This window comes from Salmo trutta, chromosome 18, assembly GCF_901001165.1.
Source record: "Salmo trutta chromosome 18, fSalTru1.1, whole genome shotgun sequence".
Taxonomy (NCBI): Eukaryota; Metazoa; Chordata; class Actinopteri; order Salmoniformes; family Salmonidae; genus Salmo; species Salmo trutta.
Genome location: NC_042974.1, coordinates 21,644,967 through 21,652,977, shown reverse-complemented (window position 1 = coordinate 21,652,977; position 8,011 = coordinate 21,644,967). Strand labels below are relative to the sequence as shown.

The 8,011-nt window shown below is 43.2% G+C and overlaps 1 pseudogene; it reads right to left on the bottom strand.

Moving 5' to 3' along the window:
• Positions 1-254: 254 nt before the first annotated feature.
• LOC115152997 (amine sulfotransferase-like) lies at positions 255-6,655 on the bottom strand (annotated as a pseudogene).
• Between the last annotated feature and the right edge of the window lie 1,356 nt (positions 6,656-8,011).

Genomic DNA, 8,011 nt, shown 5'->3' with positions numbered 1-8,011 from the left:
TAAGCCTGTTCATGGAGTTTTGGACTCAGGAATAAACACTCTGCTACTACAAATTTGGTCTCCTGCGCCTGACTTCACCCCCCCCCCCCCCCCCCCCCTCCCGCCCCACTCCTAGAGAGTATTGACATTCGCCTTTATTTAACTAGGGAAGTCAGTTAAGAAAAAATACACAGCACATTTCTCTAATTAGTACAGAAATGGAAGATTCGCTCAGTGCTGTAGCTAATCAATTTGTGTCACTCTAGGAGTTTATTATAGGAAATAAATAATCTGTTTCTAAGAATTCAAAGAGATTTTCTGTAGCTTTTTTTGTTGACCCAAAGAAACTTTTCGGTTAGAGCGCTCGTGGATATAGCTGACCATGTGCATTGCAAGATCTTAGTTATTTATCAACAATAGGCCTGCTATAATTCACAGTTCATAGATCCCAATGGAACTCCAAAGGGAAACCTTTCACCCCCTCCTTGTAGATGGTGTCAAACCTTTCACTCTGGGTGATGGAAAACTGTTCCTGTGAAGCGACAAAAGGAATGTGAGTAAGCTCATTGAAATGTAAAACACTATAATCAGCTCGTAGAAATTGTTTTTGAACTGGAAAATGTTGAAATGTCTACACCTAGGGGAGCTCATAGTCTGATTGTTATGATGAATAAGGGAGATAGGAATAACACAAAACGATGTACAAAGTGTTACCTTTTCGCAGCATTAATCCCTTGCTGCTGTCAAAAAGGTCAGGAGCCACAGTATCCAAATTGGCATTTGGGGTATGTCGCATGTTACTGAAAATACTCTTTTCAACAATCATGTTGAGTGTTTTATTTTTATTTATTTATTTTATTTCACCTTTATTTAACCAGGTAGGCAAGTTGAGAACAAGTTCTCATTTACAATTGCGACCTGGCCAAGATAAAGCAAAGCAGTTCGACAACATACAAAAACACAGAGTTACACATGGAGTAAAACAACATACAATCAATGATGCAGTAGAAAAAAAATAAGACTATATACAATGTGAGCAAATGATGTGAGATAATGGAGGTAAAGGCAAAAAAATGCCATGGTGGCAAAGTAAATAAAGTATGGCAAGAAAAACACTGGAATGGTAGATTTGTAGTTTGAAGAAAGTTAAAAGTTAAAATATAAATAATATGGTGCAAAGGAGCAAAATAAAAAAAATAAATAAATACAGTAGGGGAAAAGGTAGTAGTTTGGGCTCAATTAAAGATGGGCTATGTACAGGTGCAGAGATCTGTGAGCTGCTCTGACAGCTGGTGCTTAAAGCTAGTGAGGGAGATAAGTGTTTCCAGTTTTAGAGATTTTTGTAGTTCGTTCCAGTCATTGGCAGCTGAGAACTGGAAGGAGAGACGACCAAAGGAGGAGTTGGCTTTAGGGGTGACCAGAGAGATATACCTGCTGGAGCGCGTGCTACAGGTGGGTGCTGCTATGGTGACCAGTGAGCGGAGATAAGGGGGGACTTTACCTAGCAGGGTCTTGTAGATGACCTGGAGCCAATGTGTTTGGCGACGATTATGAAGTGAAGGCCAGCCAACGAGAGCATACAGGTCGCAGTGGTGGGTTGTATATGGGGCTTTGGTGACAAAACGGATGGCACTGTGATAGACTGCATCCAGCTTGTTGAGTAGGGTATTGGAGGCTATTTTGTAAATGACATCGCCGAAGTCGAGGATTGGTAGGATGGTCAGTTTTACGAGGGTATGTTTGGCAGCATGAGTGAAGGATGCTTTGTTGCGAAATAGGAAGCCAATTCTAGATTTCACTTTGGATTGGAGATGATTGATGTGAGTCTGGAAGGAGAGTTTACAGTCTAACCAGACACCTAGGTATTTGTAGTTGTCCACAAATTCTAAGTTAGAACCGTCCAGAGAAGTTATGCTGGATGGGCGGGCAGGTGCAGGCAGCGATCGGTTGAAGAGCATGCATTTAGTTTTACTTGTGTTTAGGAGCAGTTGGAGACCACGGAAGGAGAGTTGAATGGCATTGAAGCTCGTCTCGAGGGTTGTTAACACAGTGTCCAAAGAAGGGCCAGAAGTATACAGAATGGTGTCGTCTGCGTAGAGGTGGATCAGAGATTCACCAGCAGCAAGAGCGACATCATTTATGTATACAGAGAAAAGAGTTGGCCCAAGAATTGAACCCTGTGGTACCCCCATAGAGACTGCCAGAGGTCCAGACAGTAGGCCCTCCGATTTGACACACTGAACTCTGTCAGAGAAGTAGTTGGTGAACCAGGCGACGCAATCGTTTGAGAAACCAAGGCTACTAAGTCTGCCGATGAGGATGTGGTGATTAACAGAGTCAAAAGCTTTGGCCAGGTCAATGAATACGGCAGCACAGTAATGTTTCTTATCGATGGCGGTTACGATGTCGTTTAGGACCTTGAGCGTGGCTGAGGTGCACCCATGACCAGCTCTGAAACCAGATTGCATAGCGGAGAGGGTGCGGTGGGATTCAAAATAGTCGGTAATCTGTTTGTTGACTTGGCTTTCGAAGACCTTAGAAAGGCAGGGTAGGATGGATATAGGTCTGTAGCAATTTGGGTCAAGAGTGTCACCTCCTTTGAAGAGGGGGATGACAGCAGCTGCTTTCCAATCTATGGGAATCTCAGACGACACGAAAGAGAGGTTGAACAGGCTAGTAATAGGGGTTGCAATAATTTTGGCAGATAATTTTAGAAAGAAAGGGTCCAGATTGTCAAGCCCAGCTGATTTGTAGGGGTCCAGATTTTGCAGCTCTTTCAGAACATCAGCTGAATGGATTTGGGAGAAGGAGAAATGGGGGAGGCTTGGGCGAGTAGCTGTGGGGGGTGCAGTGCTGTTGAATGCAGTAGGGGTAGTTAGGTGGAAAGCATGGCCAGCCGTAGAAAAATGCTTGTTGAAATTCTCAATTATAGTGGGCTTATCGGTGGTGACAGAGTTTCCTATCCTCAGTGCAGTGGGCAGTTGGGAGGAGGTGTTCTTATTCTCCATGGACTTTACAATGTCCCAGAACTTTTTAGAGTTGGAGTTGCACGAAGCAAATTTCTGTTTGAAAAAGCTAGCCTTGGCGTTTCTAACTGCCTGTGTGTATTGGTTTCTAACTTCCCTAAAAAGTTGCATATCGCGGGGGCAGTTCGATGCTAATGCAGAACGCCACAGGATATTTTTGTGTTGGTTAAGGGCAGTCAGGTCTGGGGAGAACCAAGGGCTATATCTGTTCCTGGTTCTAAATTTCTTGAAAGGGGCATGCTTATTTAAGATGGAGAGGAAGGCATTTTAAAAAAATAACCAGGCATCCTCTACTGACGGGATGAGGTCAATATCCTTCCAGGATACCAGGGCCAGGTCGATTAGAAAGGCTTGCTCGTTGAAATGTTTCAGGGAGCGTTTGACAGTGATGGGTGGAGGTCGTTTGACCGCTGACCCATTACGGGTGCAGGCAATGAGGCAGTGATCGCTGAGATCTTGGTTGAAAACAGCAGAGGTGTAATTAGAGGGCACATTGGTTAGGATGATATCTATGAGGGTGCCAGTGTTTGCGGCTTTGGGGTTGTACCTGGTGGGTTCATTAATAATTTGTGTGAGATTGAGGGCATCAAGCTTGGATTGTAGAATGGCTGGGGTGTTAAGCATGTCCCAGTTTAGGTCGCCTAGTAGCACGAGCTCTGAAGATAGATGGGGGGCAATCAGTTCACATATGGTGTCCAGAGCACAGCTAGGGGCCGAGGGGGGTCTATAGCAGGCGGCAACGGTGAGAGACTTGTTTTTGGAGAGGTGGATTTTTAAAAGTAGAAGTTCAAATTGTTTGGGTACAGACCTGGATAGCAGGACAGAACTCTGCAAGCTATCTCTGCAGTAGATTGCAACACCGCCCCCTTTGGTCGTTCTATCTTGTCTGAAAACGTTGTAGTTAGGGATGAAGATTTCACAGTTTTTGGTGGACTTCCTAAGCCAAGATTCAGACACAGCTAGGACATCCGGGTTGGCAGAGTGTGCTAAAGCAGTGAATAAAACAAACTTAGGGAGGAGGCTTCTAATGTTAACATGCATGAAACCAAGGCTATTACGGTTACAGAAGTCATCAAAAGAGAGCGCCTGGGGAGTAGGTGTGGAGCCAGGCACTGCAGGGCCTGGATTCACCTCTACATCCCCAGCGGAGCAGAGAAGAATAAGTATGAGGGTACGGCTAAAAGCTATAAGAATTGGTCGTCTGTGACGTCCAGAATAGAGAGAAAAAGGAGCAGGTATCTGGGGGCGATAAAATAGCTTCAAGGTATAATGTACAGACAAAGGTATGGTGGGATGTGAGTACAGAGGAGGTAAACCTAGGCATTTAGTGATTATGAGAGAGATATTGTCTCTAGAAACATCATTGAAACCAGAAGATGTCATAGCATGTGTGGGTGGAGGAACTGAAAGGTTGGATAAGGTATAATGAGCAGGGCTAGAGGCTCTACAGTGAAATAAGCCAATAAACACTAACCAGAACAGCAATGGACAAGGCATATTGACATTAAGGAGAGGCATGCTTAGCCGAGTGATCAGAGGGTCCAGTGAGATTCAGACAGCTAGCCGGGCCATAGGTAGCAAGCTGGTGGAAGATGGGAGGGAGGTCTGTTTTTAGCCGCCTCGTGCGTTTCCGTCTGTGGGTTAGTGGGGTTCCGTGTGGAAGGGGGGACCTGTCCAAGTTGGCAAAATAGTTAGTTATAGTGGCCCAAGAAAAGTGTCCGACAGACCTATTCAGATCGCAGCCGAAAAGACAGCTAATATCAAGTCTCTTGTTCAGAAAGTTTGAAATCTTGACAATTACGCCTTTCATGTCCTGTTACACAAGAAAGAGTACACAAAAAAGTATTTATCAAAATACAAACTCTTAATTTCTTAAACACTAATAATAACAAACGTATTGAAAATGAATCGAACTGATCTATACCTTTTTAATTTCTTCATATCTCAGAAACAGTATGTCAAAGTCTTCCTTTTCGCTGTACCAATCTTTAACATGATTAAACCAAGAACCATCAAAAACTGTTAAACAAAATTGAATCAAAGAATGTTACAAGCACAAATGAAGTATCGCATCGAAGTATCGCATCGAAAACATTGGCTTACAAAAAATCCCACAGTACTACACTTCCATAAAATTATATGTAAGCTATTGGGAAAACATACCCACCTTTTCCCTCAAGAAATTCCTCCAGAAATGTGTTGAAGTCCTCTTTGTCCTCTAGTAGTCTATTTACATTGTGGAAGTGGTAAAATGAACATGCAACATCTTTGGGGTTCCTTCCGATGTACATAACCAATAGGGACACAATCATGTTAAAAGCAGTTGACTGCAAACAATGTGACAGCTTCATTGCTACCTTTTTTTGCCTTTAAAAAAGTTTTGTAAGCAATGACCACACCTCAGACCCCCACAATCATCTTTATCTTACCTTCACTCTCTTTCTTAAACCTGGTGGCAGTAGATTGGGGAGAAGGTGAGAGGCAAATAATCGGGGTGAGGGCATTGAGCCATAGTCCACTGTTTTCATCTCCACCTCAATCCATGGTACAATTTCCATGGTGTTTGTTTTTACCCTCGAATACAGTAGGACGAAACAACAATGCTATAATGTACTGCATCCATTTGTCCCTGTTGAATATTATGCAATATTTTTTTTTCATACCAAATAATTGACAGAATTCTCATCTTAACATTTGTAAAATACCCTATCCAAACAATAAGAACATGTTTTGGTATTATATATGGATTAGGAGAGTGGGTGGATTTACCTGATTTTGGGTATGTAACAGCAAAAATGTCACTGTCCCAGATCTCAAAGTCCTTCAGAGTGTCTAGATAACATTCCTCATGCACATTTGTTTATGAGCTTAAGTCCTTTGTATGACACTACTCCAGGTACAAACTTTTTTGCGGATCCATTTCTGAAGTAAACACCTAGAGATCTGGTCTTCAGAATGAGGTTTAAAAGCAAAACCATGAGAGCCCCAAACCATGAACGAGCAAAAGACGTTGAACATTGAAGGACGGAAACACTAACCACGTGGCATCACCCCTACCCATGAGCAGTTGTTGAGATCTGAGGGAACAGGTATAAGAAGTAGTATAAAACTCCATCTTGCACTCTGATTGGCTAGATAGAGTTGTGCTCATTCCCCTGAAAATCCTGACAATGATTGTGCATTTAAGCCACCAAATGAATTGATGTTTGGAGCAGAGACAGAGCAAACCTGAACCACTAATCCTTTCTCCTTTATGAATGAAACATTCCTCAATCCAAGTGACGAGCAAAGCAGGCTACTACTTCTACTTTGACCTCTGGGTGTGCAAGAGCCCAATTCTGCATGTAAACATGTCCTCCTCTCCCTCAAAAGGTAAAAAGCACATGGTTATTCCAGTCTTTTTGTGAAACATGAAAACAAATCAAAGAGTTTATTTCCCCAAAAAATGAAACGGACAACACTGTCAAGCAAATGCCGTTAATTTACACACTTTATTTAGCTTATTACATTTATACAGAGTACAAAAACCCCAGAAATGTCACATTTACATAAGTATTCAGACCCTTTACGCAGCACTTTGTTGAAGCACTGTTGGCAGCGATTACAGCCTTGAGTCTTCTTGGGTATGTCGCTACAAGCTTGGCACACAAATACAATTGGTATTTGGGGAGTTTAACTCATTCTTTTCTGCAGATCCTCTCAAGCTCTGTCAGGTTGGATAGGGAGCGTCGCTGCACAGCTATTTTAAAGTCTCTCCAGAGATGTTCGATCGGGTTCAAGTCCGGGCTCTGGCTGGGCCACTCAAGGACATTCAGAGACTTGTCCCAAAGCCACTCCTGTGTTGACTTGCCTGTGTGCTTAGGGTCGTTGTCCTGTAGGAAGGTGAACAGTCTGAGGTCCTGTCTGAGGTCCTGAGCGCTCTGGAGCAGGTTTTTATCAAGGATCTCTCTGTACATTGCTCCGTTCATCATTCCCTTGATCCAGACTAGTCTCACAGTCCCTGCCTCTGAAAAACATCCCCATATGCTGCCACGACCATGCTTCACCATAGGGATGGTGCCACGTTTCAGTTTGGCGGGGCGGCCAGCTCTAGGAAGAGTCTTGGTGGTTCCAAACTTCTTCCATTCAAGAACAATGGAGGCCACTGTGTTCTTGGCCTTCAATGCTGCAGACATTTTTGGTACCCTTCCTCAGATCTGTGCCTCAAACAATCCTGTATTGGAGCTCTACGGACAATTCCTTCGATCTCATGGCTTGGTTTTTGCTGTGACTTGCACTGTCAACTGTGGGACCTTATATAGACAGGTGTGTGCCTTTCCAAATCATGTCCAATCAATTGAATTTACCACAGATGGACTTCAATCTTGTTGTAGAAACATCTCAAGGATGATCAATGGAAACAGGATGCACCAGAGCTCAATTTCGTGTCTCATAGCAAAGGGTCTGAATACTTATGTAAATAAAGTTTTTCAGTTTTTTATTTTGAATACATTTACAAAAATGTCTAAAAACCTGTTTTTGCTTTGTCATTAAGGGGTACTGTGTGTAGATTGATGAGGAAAGAAACATTTTATCCATTTTAGAATATGGCTCCAACGTAACAAAATGTGGAAAAAGTCAAGGGGTCTGAAAACCTTCCAAATGCACTGTATATTTACACTACATGGCCAAAAGTATGTGGACACCCCTTCAAATGAGTGGATTCAGCCATTTCAGCCACAGCTGTTGCTAACAGGTGTATAAAATCAAGCACACCACCATGCAATCTCCATAGACAAACATTGGAAGTGGAATGGCCTGTACTGAAGAGCTCAATGACTTTCAATGTGGCACCGTCATAGGATGCCACCTTTCCAACAAATCAGTTCTTCAAATTTCTTCCCTGCTAGAGCTGCCCTGGTCAACCGTCAGTGCTGTTATTGTGAAGTGGAAACGTCTAGAAGCAACAATGGCTCAGCCACGAAGTGGTAGGCCACACAAGCTCACAGAAACGGACCGCCAAGTGG